General features: G+C 36.2%; 1 pseudogene; it reads left to right on the top strand.

The window, feature by feature from the left end:
• Positions 1-2,604: 2,604 nt before the first annotated feature.
• Positions 2,605-16,805, top strand: LOC122358846 (annotated as a pseudogene).
• Positions 16,806-17,364: the final 559 nt, after the last annotated feature.

Raw genomic sequence — 17,364 nt, 5'->3', positions numbered from 1 at the left:
GTTGCGATCTGTGACATTTTAGAGTTCAGTGATTCATCAAATATGTTTTGTATTGTGTTTAGTAGTGTTTAGCTTACCGATCTAAACTGATCCGAGAAAGTGAAAAGTGTGTCATTGTTCTCTACAGGTTGTATCATTGTGGTCTCACAGAAGAAGGTTGTGCTGCTCTGGCTTCTGCTCTGAGATCAAACCCCTCACACCTGAGACAACTGGATTCACAGTGATGTCTACTGTACTCCAAGATTCTCACTGTAAACTGGAGAAACTAAAGTAAGAACACATATGAATATCACAACTGAAATACATTGTAAAGTATATTTGAAGCGTTCAGTCTCTTTCTACTGCTGTTAGTTCATCTGATGTAAATTATTGAATACATGAGCTGCCCATACATAGTACAGCGAGACTGAGAGTCACAACGAAACACTGTTATTGTTTGCAGGTTTAGGAATTGTGGTGTCACAGATGAAGGTTGTTCTGCTCTGGGTGCATTTCTAAAATCAAACCCTCTCTTATACCTGAGAGAACTGGATCTGTCTTGGAATAAAACAGGAGATTCGGGTGTGAAGCTTCTCTCTGCTGGACTTGAAGATCCTCACTGTAAACTGAAGAAACTGGAGTAAGGTGATCACTGTTAGTGACACATGTACATTTACATTTAGTCATTTAGCAGACGCTTTTATCCAAAGTGACGTACAAATGATGTAGGCAATAGAAGCAATTTGTAAGGTGCTTGTCATTATATCTCAAACAACAGACACATGAACTACAGATCACAACCTGTCCTCCAACAAAAACGTTTTGGTTTTATGGTTTTAAGTTAAATACCGTCATTTTTATTAACTAATATAAAGTTAATATGCCAACCTATTAAAGTACTGAAATCTGTTTTGCACCTTTGAAATACGTTGATTACCACCGAAAGCAGGAGGATGAACTAAAAAAAGTCACGTGATGAACTAAAGATGAACTAAAAAAACGAACAAACAAAAAAATAACATTTAAATCAAGTTATAGAAATGGTGTAAACATGAGATTTATGGTGAGATTTCTTTTTAAAAATGACTAAATACAGATCTTTACAGAAGGTATAGCTTTCAGTATCTTTATAGATGTATTCAAAATATAGTGGATGTAAAATGCATTTATAATGAATTCAGTGTATTATATGGCGGTTATTCTGTCCATCATAAGGCTGTTTTTCTTTCCACAAATGGGTGTGATTCTGCAGCTGATAGCCTAAATTTAAATTACTAACAAATTATTAAGATACTTGTCAAAACGATAATAGAAAATGTTTTTATTTCAGGAAAGTTTACATTTTTATAAATTATAAATGTTAACCAACGTTGCTTGTTTCATTTAATGGAGGAACTACCAGATTACCAGAACTAACCTTTGGATCCTGACTAAATTTACTTTCACTTTCATTTTGGATTTACATCAATTTTTGAAATAGATTATTCCAATAGCATTCAATTCAATTGCTGAAAAGCTTTTTGTATTTGAGTAGAACAGAATGAAAGCATGAAAGCATAAACTAAAGATAAAGAAAGCCTATTTTTTCACAAAATTATGCAATAACCAATATGTATTTAGGCTATATGGCAGCAAAATACCTAACCATAGTCAATTATGCAAATTATATTTGTTCATCCCAATAAGATGAAAATAGAATTTTTTCTTTGCATTTCCACTAAATGCAAAAGCAATGGATTCAATTTACACTAATTGAACATAGCAGCATTATTTAAGTGCAAATAGCATTTTCTGCTACACTATTTATTGCAAGTGGCAGCTATCTGCACCTCAGTACTGAAGTACATTATAAAACAGAATGCAACTTATTGCGTGTAAATGTTCATTTTAATTCAAATTATTAAATAGATGCCATGGCTGACCCCCTTATTTTGATAATAAAGCCCTCCCTGCACCTACCCTAACTTATGATTGTTTCAATCCTTATTTTTGAATGAATTCTGCTCTCGTGAAAATTCTCGTGCATTGCAGATGTGCGTGCGATATTAAAATATTAACTCCACAATGCGAGCAACTTCAGTGATTTTTGAGAGTGCTTAAATTCCGACCAAAGTCAATGATATTATTCTTTAATAATGTAAATGAGTAAATTATATTTTGCTCTCGTTCTGTTTTGCTTCTCTTTCTACAATAAAAGTGTACTAATTAGTAACTTACAATGCTTTTATTAAAATAGCGTAGTATTTATTTATCTGCATATAATTTCCATTCACGTTCCCGTCCACGTGACACCATGTTTAACACCGTCAAAGGCATGGGAAGGAAATATGATAGGCTACGTACTATCATTGATAATTGTTAAAAAATGTTTTCTCATGAGCCAATCCTCCACCAATGTCTAATTTTGGTTTAGCTTCCGCGTAATAAATTAAGAGAGTTGAATATTTCATGCAAATGCGTACTGTGCATCGACACGAAAACGGAGCAAAGCAAATCAAAATCACAGTTTTTACTTCCTTCATTCATTCCTATCACTCCAGGAAAAAAAGAGTTCGCGCGCGTGGGTCAGAGCTCGCGTGCAGGTGCGCAGTTTGTTTTTATGATTCTCATTTCTGCGCAGGAAGTGCCAGAGAACGCAACGGTTATGAACGAGGCCCGAGGGCTAGTAACCGCTGGCTTCACAAAAAGAAAGTGAAATAGATTTTCTCGGTTGATTTTCCGCTTTCATACTGACAGAATCAATATTTACGATACGGAATATCACGTGCACCTTTACAATGTACCGCTTGAGATTTGGATAAATCTGTTTAATGCTAGGCTAATCAAGGTGTGTGCTAACGTTACAGGTGCCTTCCGCTTTAATATTTTCTCGGACAGACTTATTTGGCGATTTCATTGCCTTTTCGTGATGCCTATGGTTCATTTTAGCATTTGCGTTAATATATTCGACCGACTTTGTGTATTTAAATTTAGTATTTGTTTGCCATTTCCATCCAGGGTCAGTCAACAGATTCTGTTTCAGCTGTTCATTTCTATCATGAATGACACACAAGCAGGCAGAGATGAAGATTTTTCTCCTTCGCGCAGGTACTTGAATAAACACAATTGCCTTTAAAGGATATATTCTGTTTGTCTTCGTTATGTTTTGCAAGCATTTTCTTTTAGTTCAAACGTTTATTAAAACAAGACAATTAAGCCGTATTATTTAAAGACCTTGAAGTAAAATGAACGCTATGATAAAAGATTCAATATTTTCTGTTGTAGTTCAGAACCAGAGCCCAGCTGTGTGTCTACGAGGAGTGAATGGTCTATGGGTCACCCGGTACATTTTGGAGAAACACAGACTGATCCCAGGTATAACATTTCCATTATAAAATGGATAGTTCCGGTCCTTGATTCTGATTGGTTGAGCCGTGATCAAAACTGTTGTAAAATATTCTACAAACATGCACTTATGTCTGTGTGTTGCTCGGCAACCACTGTGTTCCACTGTTTCTAAGGAACTACATTGTTTGTCGGGAGAATACTGCTTTATTAATATCATCACACTTTTTTATTTTGTATTTATTTTGTTCTTACTGCGTGTATGGAACGGCTGCTTTATAAAAGCAAAAAGCCCTTTGATGGTTTACAGTGAATTTATAACAGCCTAACAACGCCCCTTAGCTGTCCACTCACTGTAAACCATGGCTTTTGGGACATGTTGCATTATTAAACCATGAATCCTGAAATCCGGTTGAGTATTTTTATTTACTGTTGTGCACACAGAGACATATCTTGAAATGAAATTAGCAAAACATACTCTTAAAACGGATTTTAATACATGTTTGACTGTTTACGCACTGCAATTTAAAGCATTAACTAATCTCTCTCTGTTATAGTTCAGTTAATAAAAAGGAATTTGAATCAGAGCCCAGCTGCGTGTCTATGAGGAGTGACTGGTCTATGGGACACCCAGTGCATTTTAAGAGTAGAGATACACCGACCGATCTGAGGTATAACAACAAAATACATAATTGAAATTTTAATTGTATAAAATTATTTGTATAAAAATAATAAAGTTTTATAGTTTTATGTGTTATTTTACATTTATATAGTTATTTTTTGCTTATATGTTTACATTGTTGCTCACACAGTGACATCACATTAAATTTACAGTTTTATATCAACATAGTGTAAATACTAAAAAGTTCTCTTAAGGATATATTAATGTTATTTTTATGGTATAACTGTTAATACAGTAATTCAGTTTTGTTGCCTTCAATCTCTCCTTGTTATAGTTCAATTCAGCAGAAGAAATCAGAACCAGAACATAGCTGGGTATCAATGAGAAATGATGAGTTTATTAGTCACCTGGTACAGATTGATCTCAAGTAGGCCTATAATATTTCTTCTAAAGATATGCTTTGTAAATGATACAGAATACAGAAAAGGCATTTGCTTAATATTAACTGAAGTAATAATTTGAATAATTTTGCAGCGATGAAGTCCTCAACAAATTTAGATTCAATCTGATGGAAAAGTTTATGTGCCTGTGTGAAGGAATAGCAAAGCAGGGAAACCCAACACTCCTGAATGAGATCTACACAGAGGTCTACATCACAGAGAGTGAGTGGAGAGATCAGTAATGAACATGAAGTGAGACAGATTGAGACACAGTCCAGGAGAGCAGCAACAGAGGACACACCGATCAAATGCAGTGAGATCTTTAGATCTTTACCTGGACAAGACAAAGCCATCAGAACTGTGCTGACAAAGGGAGTCGCTGGCATTGGAAAAACAGTCTCTGTGCAGAAGTTCATCCTGGACTGGGCTGAAGGGAAAAAGAATCAGGACGTGCAGCTCATATTTCCACTTCCTTTCAGAGAACTCAATCTGATGAAGGACAAAATACTCAGTCTTTCAGATCTTCTTCATGTCTTTTCCTTGAAACAAAAGAAATGGAAATATCTTGTGACAAATATAAAATGTTGTTCATCTTTGATGGTCTTGATGAGTGTCGTCTTCCCTTACATTTTAAAAAAATGAGACTCTACGGCATGCAAACAAAAAGAAATCAGTGGATGTGCTACTGACAAACCTGATTGTGGGGAATCTGCTTCCCTCTGCTCTCATCTGGATCACCTCCAGACCAGCAGCAGCTGATCTCATCCCCTCTGAGTGTGTCCATCGAGTCACAGAGGTACGAGGCTTCAATGATCCGCAGAAAGAGGAATACTTCAGGAAGAGGATCATGGATCAAAGTCTGGCCAAAAGAATCATCTCACACCTGAAGTCATCAAGGAGCCTCTACATCATGTGCCACATCCCAGTGTTCTGCTGGATCTCAGCCGCTGTTTTAGAGAAGATGCTGAGTCAAGCAGAGAGTGGAGAGATTCCCAAGACTCTGACTCAAATGTACACACACTTCTTGATCCTTCAGACCGACATCAAACATGAGAGAAGGACTATGAGAAAAACTTGACAGATGAAGAAATTATCCTCAAACTGGGGAATCTGGCTTTTCAGCAGCTTGTAAAAGGTAATCTGATCTTCTATGAGGAAGACCTGATAGAGTGTGGCATTGATGTGACAGAAGCATCAGTGTACTCAGGATTGTGTACTCAGATCTTCAGAGAGGAGTTTGGCTGGTATCAGGGCAAAGTCTTCTGCTTTGTTCATCTGAGCGTTCAGGAACATCTGGCAGCTCTATATGTGCACCTCTCCTGTATAAACAGCAACACAAATGTATTTGAAGAAATCAAACAGAGTTTGTGGTCTAAAATTAAGGACTTTTTCAACTTGATTCATCAGAACATGTTTCATTGTCTGAGCTACATCAGAGAGCTGTGAATGAGGCTCTACAGAGTAAAAATGGACATTTAGACCTTTTCCTGCGGTTTCTTCTGGGTCTGTCTGTGGAGTCTAATCAGGTTCTCCTTCAAGGACTAATAAAACAAACAAGATGCAGGTCTGAAAGCAATGTGAAAACAGCTGAGTACATCAAGATGAAGATCCGGACCATTACCTTTCCAGATAAATTCATCAATCTGTTCCACTGTCTGAATGAACTGGGTGATAATTCACTAGTGGAGGAAATACAACAGTATCTGAAATCTGGAACAGTAAATAAAACCAAACTCTCTTCATCTCAGTGGTCAGCTGTGGTTTTTGTGTTGTTGACATCAGAGGATAAGCTAGAAGAGTTTGATCTGAATAAATTTGTAGTAGGAAATAATAAAGCTGAAAATATGAAAGCTTTTCAAAAGCTGCTGCCTTTGATTAAAGAAGCCAGATCAGTGCAGTAAGTATGACTGAGAATAATCACTTTACTGTCAAAATGATGAAGAAATCTTTATTAAATGAGACTATTCTTATGTGACATTTTAGACTTTAATCAATTCATTTAATCAAGTAGACATTAATCAATCCGTTAAACCTTTTTGATTTGTACTGTGAAAATAGTGAATTCACTGTTAAACTGATCTGATCTGAGAGAATGAAGAGTGTGTCATTGTTCTCTACAGGTTGTGGGATTGTGGTCTTACAGATGAAAGTTGTGCTGCCTTAGCTTCCGCTCTGAGATCAAACCCCTCACACCTGAGAGAACTGGATATGTCTAGGAATGAACTAGGAAATTCAGGAGTCACTCTGCTCTCTGCTGTACTGGAGAATCATCACTGTAACCTTAAGAAACTAGAGTAAGATCATAAATCACCTAGCCGTGAACCTTCATAGTCTATTTGAAGGGTTCAGTCTCTTTCTGCTGTTGTGAGCTGACTGAACTGAACCTCTCAGTAAACATGATACTGCAGGGCTAAGAGTCACACTGAAATACACACGTTCACACACAATAGACTTCAATATGATCTTGATCTTAAAGGGTTAACTTTAAAATTTCATCAATATCAATCAATCAATCATTTTTATTTAAATAGCGCTTTTAACAACACAGGTCGTATCAAAGCACTGAACAGTGTAAAACAGAAGAATACAATGATAGGGATGTATTATGTCGAGAGTGAACAATTTGTTATTAAATGCAGAGACGGTCTCCGTAATCAATTGGACGATAGTTGCTAGAAGTTAAGTGTCCCCAACAAAGCAAGAGGCGACACTTTCATCAATTACCCCCATGTTGTTCCAAACCTGTAAAAGCTTAATTTGTCTTCTGAACACAATTTAAGTTTTTGATGAAATCCAGGAGGCTTGCGACTGTCTCATTGACTGCCAAACCACTGTCAAGTTGCAGAGAAGTATGAAAGATGTCATCTGAATCCGACATCTCCCTCTACTGGTTCAGCCGTAATATTGTGAAGCTGTGAGAATACTTTTGGACAAAATGAAAACAAAAATAACATCACCAAAGCATCATTTTAGACAGCTTCTGGTATTCACAATCAATGTACACAGTTCTGTGTTAAACGCAATGTAAAAACACTTAAAGTGTACAAATCAAAGTGCAAATACATGTACAAGTTGTATCCTTTCATTGCGTCTAACATACGTTATGTGCATACACAGGAAGCTGTTCAAAATGGAGCTACGGTGATGGTACAGTATCAAATCTTTGAATAAAGTCCCTATTTTTGTTTTCTTTTCATCCAAAATTATCCTCGTAGCTTCATAACCGTTCATCCTTTTCTGCACATTGACAGTGGTAATCGTACGGCAGTCGATGGAACAGTCACAAGCCTCTCGGATTTTATAAAAAAATATATTATATTCTGAACACAAACAAAGACAAAGTGATTAAAGATGAAATGTTCATTTTGGGGTGGAGTAAACCCCATTTGTGTTTTATTTTTTGCATTTAGTTTTAATTGTGGAAAACCACACACATATCACTACTGCGTACATTTCACTACAGATCTTTTATCATGATGTTTTGTGCACTTTTTAGAGAGCGTGTTATTGTTCTCTTCAGGTTGAGATATTGTGGTGTCACAGATGAAGGTTGTGCTGCTGCTCTGGCTTCAGCTCTGAGATCAAACCCCTCACATCTGAGACAACTGGATCTATCTGGAAATAACCTAGGAGACTCAGTGATACTGCTTTCTGATGTACTACAGAATCCTCTCTGTAAACTTGAAAAACTGTGGTAAGATCATATAAGCCACAATGTATGATTCTGTCTTCTCCTGATACTATTCTCTCTTGTTTTTTCATTACATATTAGCTATGTATTTATACAGATATTCAATACTTGTTTAACTAATACTGGATAGGTCTACTTGTATTGATCTAGGGCTGGTACATCACCCTCATACATCCTTTACTGATCTGCACATTTGATATGGTTAGATTTTAGGGGGTGTAGAGTTGGTCTTTGTTTGTTTCAATTTGTTTACAATTTTAAGTCACATGTAAGCTGTATGGTTTTACATGGTAATATACTACAATACAATTATGTACAAGTAGTATCTACCATCTACATTTACAAGCATAAATTATATGTATGTGATCTCAGGTTTTACATGCCTTACATACACTTAAATATTAGTACAAGTCTGCTATGTAATGAATAATATAATGACAAATCCTTTAGAATACATTTTGCGTGCTGTGAAGACATCTTTATATTTTTGACTGAGAAGTTTCATGATCATATTTTGTGCCCTGTGACGATTTAGATCTCTGCCAAACATTTATTTGTGCTTTGAGTTTGTGCTTTCTGCATTCACTGTTAAACTGGTGTGATCTGAACAGAGAGAATGAAGAGTGCGTCATTGTTCCCTGCAGGTTGTGGAACTGCGGTGTCACAGATGAAGGTTGTGCTGCTCTGGCTTCAGCTCTGAAATCGAACCCCTCGCACCTGACAGAGCTGGATCTGTCTAATAATAAACTACGTGACTCAGATATGCAGCTTCTCTGTGATGCACTTAAGAATCCCCAATGCAAACTGGAGATACTGGAGTAAGGTCATTTTTCCGATACTCTCACATGTCTTTGTCCTCAGTATAAGACAAATGTGCACTAAATCACAGCACAGATGACTGAAGGTGATGTTAATGTATTTTATCTTTAACACATCGCATGACCACCTGCTCCTGTTTTTGACCCACTAACCTCTTACTTCAGGTAGTTTGATTAATACAGTACTTCTTCACCTGCCCATCTATTTTTTTTTTACTTTCCTCTTTTCTACGTTAAATTCTGTGTGCTCATTTTATTCTCAAAGATGTAACCTGGATGATCAGACAATAATATGTGGTTTAGTGAGCCACTGTTGCTTACCAGGTTCTGTTTATAAGCTGCAGAACGGAATCCAGAGGCCCTGGTCGAAGGTCAATGCGTGTTTGGTCTTTTCTTTGCGTCTCCTCAAAAATCACTAATATTTATTAATCTTTTGGGTTTCCAATTATAGCACTGAACTTATACACAATTTTATCTGACTCCAATCTTTCGTGATTTTATTTATATTTATTAAAAGGTAACTGCTGATCCCTCTAGTTGTGATTCAATTTGGATCATTGATTAACTATAATATTTCCTAGTTTCGACTTATCGTTCGTTAGGAGTCCGGGTCGCTTAGAGACCTTGTTTGGCCAGAACAGACTCACGACACATCTGGGCTAGTCCAGGTCTTAGTCAGAGGCTACCCCGTAGATCGCTTACCTTAATGCAGCCATCTCCTCGATAGACTCAAAAAGAGTCATTTTTAATGCGTTCCCTAAGTAATAGCATGCTAAGCCAGTTTGATGGCCAGAAGTCAAGATCTCAAGACGGCTCCATCCATCGATCATTGATCTGACTCACCCTAGCACGCCAACAATGCGGAAAACCTCAGAAGTCACTAACCTACTAGAAAAGTTATTTCAGACAATATTATAAGTTAACCAAGATTAACATTTATTAATTAATAACACAAAACTCTCTTTTACTCTCTTTTTGAAGTCCTTTTGTTCATTTGGATATCCCTTCTCAGATCAGTCTTAATGCATATACAGGTTTTGATTCACCTCCTTACAAAGCTGCCAGATGAGAGAAAATATTACACAGTTATGTGTTTGATCACAATAGTTAACAAATGATATGTAGTGGTGAACATGTAAGGTCTGTGAAGCAAATGTCCTCCTGTATTTGTTTATTAGAGCTTAAAGTGACTGTTTCCATCCTTATATCACTCTAAAACACCTTATTTGCCCCTAAATTATCCTGCATATTAGAACATTAAAGTACACATTAGTACCTGAACTGTATATTTTAGTACCTTTTGAAAAGGTACCACCCCAGCGGCAACTTTTGTACCTTTTCATCTGCACCACTGAGCATCTACATGCTTAAATCTCATTCTAACAGAAGCAGTGTTTGCCATCATATCTCCTTCCCTGCTCTGAGACCAAAGCCAATAACAAACCACAGACACTTCAACAGCAATTCACACTGTCATTGTTCTCTACAGGTTGAGTTATTGCGGGCTCACAGATAGAAGTTGTTCTGCTCTGGCTTCAGCTCTGAGATCAAACCCTTCACACCTGAGACATCTGAATCTGATTGGGAATAAACAACAGAAGTTAGAAGATCCATTTCTTTCCGATCTGAAGGATGATGAACCGTATTATAAATTGAAGACATTATACTATTGTGAGTATATTATTAATTAAGTTTGTCCAAATTAAGTAACGGTTATAAGTCGTATTTATTTTGTAATGTTTATTATTTGTAATAATTATAATAATTTCATTAAAAATCTTACCCTTTATGGAGCTACGACTAGCTCTTAACATTAAGAAGATATTTAAGACAATTTTTAAGAAGAAAAAATCTTAAGTAAAAAATACGAATAATAATTTTCGGGAATACAAAATAGTCTTTATCTTTTTACCTAAATTAAATAATAAGACGAAAATGGCAGTTAAGGAGAAATTTCTTCTGGCCCCAGGTCTTTTTCAGTTTCTGTATATTAAGCTGTGTTTAATAATATTTTTATCTCTTACAGTGTCCCTGTAATATGAATATCATTATGTATTTTTTTCTGAAATGGATCTGTGATGCGACAGCAGTTTCTTCAGGAACGACTTTTGGTGAATAAGGAGCCACTGCAGAAATCAACAGAGACTGACAACGCAAATGCAATCTTGCTGCTTTTTTTTTTTGCGGGACTGTTCTTATAAATTTCCAAAACAGTTTATTAGAGGACCTGAACTTACTGTATCATTTAAAAGTATTTTTTATAAGCAATGACCCATTGAAATTAGTGCTGAAGAGCACTATTAGTAATTTTGAATCATTTTAGATTCACTATATTGACTACAGTGTAGCTGTAACATTCAGTACACACTGATAGAAGTGATCTAAACTCTAATTTTAATCTACAAGCCAGACTATTTATTCTAATGTGACAATGTGATTTATTGTTCAATTATCCCAGCATTGTTTTCATGACTCTTTTAAACAGCAGGAGAATCTCCACCATCTGGGGGCCATCACTGTTTGAAGTTTATGTCTTAATATTAGCCTGTTATTGAATGTCTGTATTCAGTCAGGTAAGACTGTGTTTCTAAGCTACCGTCAAAGGAGCTGTGTTATTTATCATAGTGCATCGAAGAGTATATCTATCTATCTATCTATCTATATATATATATATAAGTATATCTATATCTTATTATAGTGATAACATAACAATTCTCAGTAACAGTCCAGTTTCCTAATGACCAGCTGATAGTGAATAAGGAGCTGCTACTGAGACACACCATCACACAATCAACAGAGACACACTTATTTTTATTATTATTATGTGGTTCTGTCCCTTTAAATTACAGGTTCAACAATGTAATTTGCGGAACTGAACTCACTGTATCATTTTATATTTTTTTATGATTATTTATTCAGGTGTGCACCTAAACCTTTTATAGTATGTACTTTTATTGCTTACTGAACGGAACAAATTAGTTTTTACATTAATCCATGGACTGACCGTCACACACCGCTAGTACATATGGAAGAGGACCGAGCCAATGATAGTGTTGTGGGCGGGGCGATACATGTAGTCACGCCCCAAACACCTTTCGAGGCGAGTGAGGTGCTGAGAGTTCTGCTGAACGAAGACGGAAGCTGAAGATGGTCGCTGATATAAACTGAGATCACGATGATGCCTCGTCGACCGTATGGAGACGCACGTCGCCGATTTCTAGAAAACCAAAACGCCAAGTGCAGGTGAATTTTCTGCTCGTCTGGTAAATGTCGCAGTATCACATCCATTGCGTCCACAGCCCGCGAGTTATCATACCATGTTTTGATTTACAGACCCTTCAATCGTTTAACGCCGCGGCACAGAGAGGATATTCCTCAATGGCAGTACTTATATTTTACTCCGTATTCAGTAACTAAAGTCATGAGCGTTGCCCCATTCCTCAAAAGTTTGTCATAACAGTAAGAAAACCCCAAAATTCACGTTCGTCATCAAAATAAAATGAACAAACTGATTTACGCGATACTATATTTTTATAGAACAGCAGATTTTTAAGATTTTTTTTCATTTAAAGGAAAAACAAAATGTAAAATGGTCAGAATGTGTATTCCTGCATGCTATTATTCATGCATTAATATCAATATCTTTATATTTTTAAAGATTTTAAACTGTTGTGTTTACAAGTCAGTTTATATTGTGACATTTTAATATTAAAAAATTTTGTAGATATCTATAAGCATCTATTTGGACAAACATGTCTTCAATAAATAAATAAAAATACAATTATTATTATAATTATCCATTGCATTGCATATTACTGATAACTGAGAAATATTAACAGGAAAAATGGTTTGTTTGTTAATTCTTACAAATACTTCATGTTGTTTTTTAATTTTTAACTGAACCTAACTACTGTTTATTTTAGTGCACAGTCAAGAGCTGAATGAAATCAAGAGCCATGATCGCGAAAAAGAATTCATCCCAAAACAGAAGAACTACAAAGGCCGACAAGTCTTTTGCTTGCCTTGAGTGTGGAAAGAGCTACGCGCTACAAGGAAGCTTTAAAAGCACCAGCTAATTCATAACGGTGAGAAGCACGAATGCCCTCAGTGTGGAAAGAGCTTAGCACTAAAAGCCACCTTAACAGACACGTTAAAATACACACCGGGAGAAACCTCACGCGTGTCGTCACTGCGGAAAGAGTTTTTCTCAAAAGATTCATCTCAGCCGTCATCTGCGACGTCACGAAGAAACGCTCAGCTGTGATCAGTGCGGAAAGAAGTTTAGATCCTCATCATACCTCGACAAACACCTGCTGGTCCACGCGGTTGAGAGGCCGTGACATTTTGTGCTCGGTGTGCGGGAAAGAGTTTTTCACGGCTGGCCAACTGCAAGAAGCACCAGAAGATCCATTCTTCTGAGAGGAATCATACCTGCGTCGAATGCGGAAAGACCTTCATTACGCCCGAATACCTGCGAAAGCATCAGAAAACTCACACTACGAAAAGACCGTTCGCCTGCCCGCAGTGCGGTTACGGCTTCAGAGAGAAAATCCACCTCAGCAAACACATGAGGGTCCACACCGGAGAGAAGCCGCACACGTGCCGTCACTGTGGGAAGAGCTTCATACAACCGTCGGGTCTCCGTTATCACATGCATCTTCACTCCGGAGCGAAACCGTACAGCTGCGATCAGTGCGGTAGAAGCTTCACATCGTCGTCGCTTCTGAAAAGGCACCTGTCGGTGCACACGGACGCGAGGCTCCATAAGTGCTCTTTCTGCGAAAAGAGTTTTTCGAGAGCGAACGTTTTGAAAGAGCACCGAAAACTCCACAACGCCGTGCGAGATCACATGTGTTTTGAGTGTGGGAAGAGCTTTACTGCTGCTAGTCATTTGATGCAACACCGAAGAACCCACACCGGAGAAAAACCGTTCGGCTGCCCGCAGTGTGGGAGGACTTTCGCTCAGAAAAGCCATTTAAACAAGCACGTAAAAACGCACCATTGCTCAAATACAGTAAATAATCTGAAATTCTGATCAGACAAATGTTTTTAAGTTGTTCGGAGAAGGCTGCGCTTTCGGGTTGTTGTGCAAAAAAAGGTTGCTATGAAATTTCACAAGATTTGTACATTGTTTTTCTTTAGTTTAGGGGTGCGTTACTTTATTCTAACGTTTTGTTTTCTAAATCTAGCATGTGTTCAGTAACAAGCTTTAAAGATTACATTAATTGCTTTACTTTGTGAAAATGCATCTCAGTTGTAACTCAATAAGGTTGCCAAATAAAGGAAATTAATTTTCAAATATTGCATAGGTATTATCCTTGTAAAGCTTTTTTTCATCTCACCAGTGTTCTTTTTGTAAGTTCTTCTGGTGTCCATCCTGATCCCTAATGACGCTGAAAAGAGGACCTGACAGCAATGAGAAAACAGTTACATACATCAAGATGAAGATCAGGACGACTGACTCTACAGAGGAATCTGTTCCACTGTCTGAATGAACTGGGTGATCATTCACTAGTGGAGGAAATACAACAGTATCTGAAATCTGGAACAGTAAATAAAACCAAACTGTCTTCATCTCAGTGGTCAGCTGTGGTTTTTGTGTTGTTGACATCAGAGAAAATCTGGCCCAGTTTGATATTAGTACATTTGTTGGAGAAAACAATAGAGTTGAAAAACTGAAAGTTCTTCAGTATCTACTGCCTGTGGTTAACGTTCAGTAAGTATTACTAAGAAAACCATAATTGTAGCATAATTATTGCTACGTTAAATTCAAACTGGAAAAAAGTGTGGATTTAGCTCAGATTATTTTTATATTATGTGGTGTCTTATTAGCCTGTGCAGAATCTAACTTTAGCTCTGTTGCACAGTGAGAGTTTGTTATCCTGTGTCCATATAATTTCAAGTGTATTTTTTATTCATGATTAATCTTTTCCCCCATCTCAGTCTCAGAGACCATATTTTAATTATTTTTATGGTATCCTTTAGACAGCTGTTAATAAGTTACTCTGCAACTACATGTCAGGTAGCTTTCATTAGAGCATTAGTAAGGTACTGTGCAGATCTTAAATAAACAATGTCAAGATATGATATTAAGTATATTTAATATGGTCTTCATTGTGTGTTAGAAATAATCATACTCTTAAAAGCTATAATCACAAATATGTGAATATTGTAATGCATTATAATAGTTTTTATGCTTATTCATGAGATGTTCTAACACATTGTTTTTTTTTATAATGCATTATGCATTCATTATAATGCCCATAAGAATACCTTTATAATAATAATAATAATTTTAGAACTATAATTAATAAAAACCAGCTTTTAAAAATGTTTAGTGCACACACTTTATCTCAGCACAAAACTGGATTCTGATAACTAAAGATGAAGCATTAATGAGAGATGTGACAGTATTACATTTTCAAATCATCTTATTGAATGATGTTACAAGAACAATAATAAGGAATCTGAGCATTTTCATCTAAAGTTTGAATATCTTTTCTGGGCGTGCGTGATTTAGCCCAGTTTTAAATGTAAAATGTATCATAAACAAATAAATTTAGTTGATTTAGCAAATATCAGAAAATGTGGATTAAGGTATACCAGCTAGTTTTTGCTGCATCTTCAAAACATTTTCTTTAAATGTGATTAAATCCATTTAAAATAAAAATGATTATAATAGAGGCACAAAAAAGGTCTTTCAAATGTTGAAAAAGGCCCAGACTTCAGATATTCCCTCAAATACTGCTATTCACTGCTCATTGCTCATGTAAGTTGTGTGATTGCTCACATGATTTACATTATATATATATATACTCATTCATGTATGACTTTTTTATTATTTCATATTGTTTTGGAAAGTGTTTAACTGTTTTCCTGTTCTGGAGAAATTCTATTATACAAGACTATACTTCAGTGGATTATACTTTCAGCAGATCAGTTTAGACTCTTATTTTCCACATAGAATAAGGCTTATGAAACCATCGCTTCATTAGTGGCTCTGAAACACAATTAATGGTCTGTTTAGATCTGTTTTGTTCTGAGAGAGTGAAGAGCGTGTCATTGTTCTCTACAGGTTGTATGATTGTGGTTTCACAGAGAAGAAGGTTGTGCTGCTCTGGCTTCAGCTCTGAGATCAAACCCTGGACACCTGAGACAACTGAACCTATTTGGGAATAACATATCAACATCTAAGTTGGAGGTTCTTGCTGATCTGAAGAATGATCTGCATTATAAACTAGAGACATTATACGGCTGTGGGTATGTTCTTATTTAAAGCTTTTAAATGAATTAGTTTAGTAACTAATATGCGTGTAAATGGAGAATATAAGCTGATACTTCATGTCCACTTTAGTCTCTGTATCTTAAGCTGTTTAATAAGAGTTTAATTCAACAACGTGACTCCCTTACAGTGTCTCTGTGTGTAGTGATGAAGAGAGAGCCATGTACTTTTTTTGAATATACGTATGATCAGTTTTTTTTTTATTCGTATATATGGCTGTAATATAAATATCCTAATATTTGTGGCTGTGATTTGACAGCAGTAGTTTCTCATACTCATATGTGACTTATTGTGTTTTATTGTGTTTTAACCTGTTTCCTCAGGACCAGCTGATGGTGAATAAGGAGCCGCTGCAGAGACGCACAGCGGTCACATCATGTGTGCTATATTTTGTTTATTGAAATAGGAGAGTGTTATTCATTTATCATTATAATATATCATTATTTTTTTATTTTGTGAAAATTTAGGAGCCTGAGATAGATGTCTTTCCAAGTACCTACCAGACTAATAATCAAATATCCTCCAAATGATTTCAGCCGACATTTATTTCTGTAAAGCATTTGTATATTTCTATATTACAATCATTTAGACTTTAGATTCATTTACTGGTTTCTTGCTTTTCCCCTCCTTCCTCCGAGTGCATTATTTACTAATATCTGTATCTATGTTGAATCATATTCCTCATGATGAAATTTCTGAAACAATCAATAAAAAGCAGATTAATTACTTAAATATGCTGAAAAGGAGTATTCTTTTTTTCCTAAACTGCTCACCACAGCAGCAATCTATTGTTAAACATGTAGGGATAACAACATATACAATGGTTGAATGAAGAAATGAATATTTTCCACATGTTAGATAGTAGATCACAGAATGATGACAAGCTGGTCGAGGGACTGATCCTCTGGGCAATCCCTTTTTTTAGTCATGTGGTAACATGCATTCACCTGATGTTCACGGATGGCAGTGACCTCTTTCATGTGGGTTTTGTTCAGAAGTTTATAGAGGTTAATGCATGTATAAACAAGCTGACAAACTTCTTAAATGTGTAAATGTATTCCAAAGTCTGTCCTAATAGTCAACTGCAGAATTTCTCTCGCTTATTGCTCAGAAACTCATTGCAGGAATGGGGTGACAAAACTGTCCTGACAAAACTAATTTACAAATACTAATGACATAATGAAATAATAATGCAGTCACAGAGATCT

This window comes from Puntigrus tetrazona, chromosome 15 (genome assembly GCF_018831695.1).
Source record: "Puntigrus tetrazona isolate hp1 chromosome 15, ASM1883169v1, whole genome shotgun sequence".
Classification (NCBI taxonomy): domain Eukaryota; kingdom Metazoa; phylum Chordata; class Actinopteri; order Cypriniformes; family Cyprinidae; genus Puntigrus; species Puntigrus tetrazona.
This window is presented reverse-complemented; position numbering and strand designations above follow the sequence as displayed.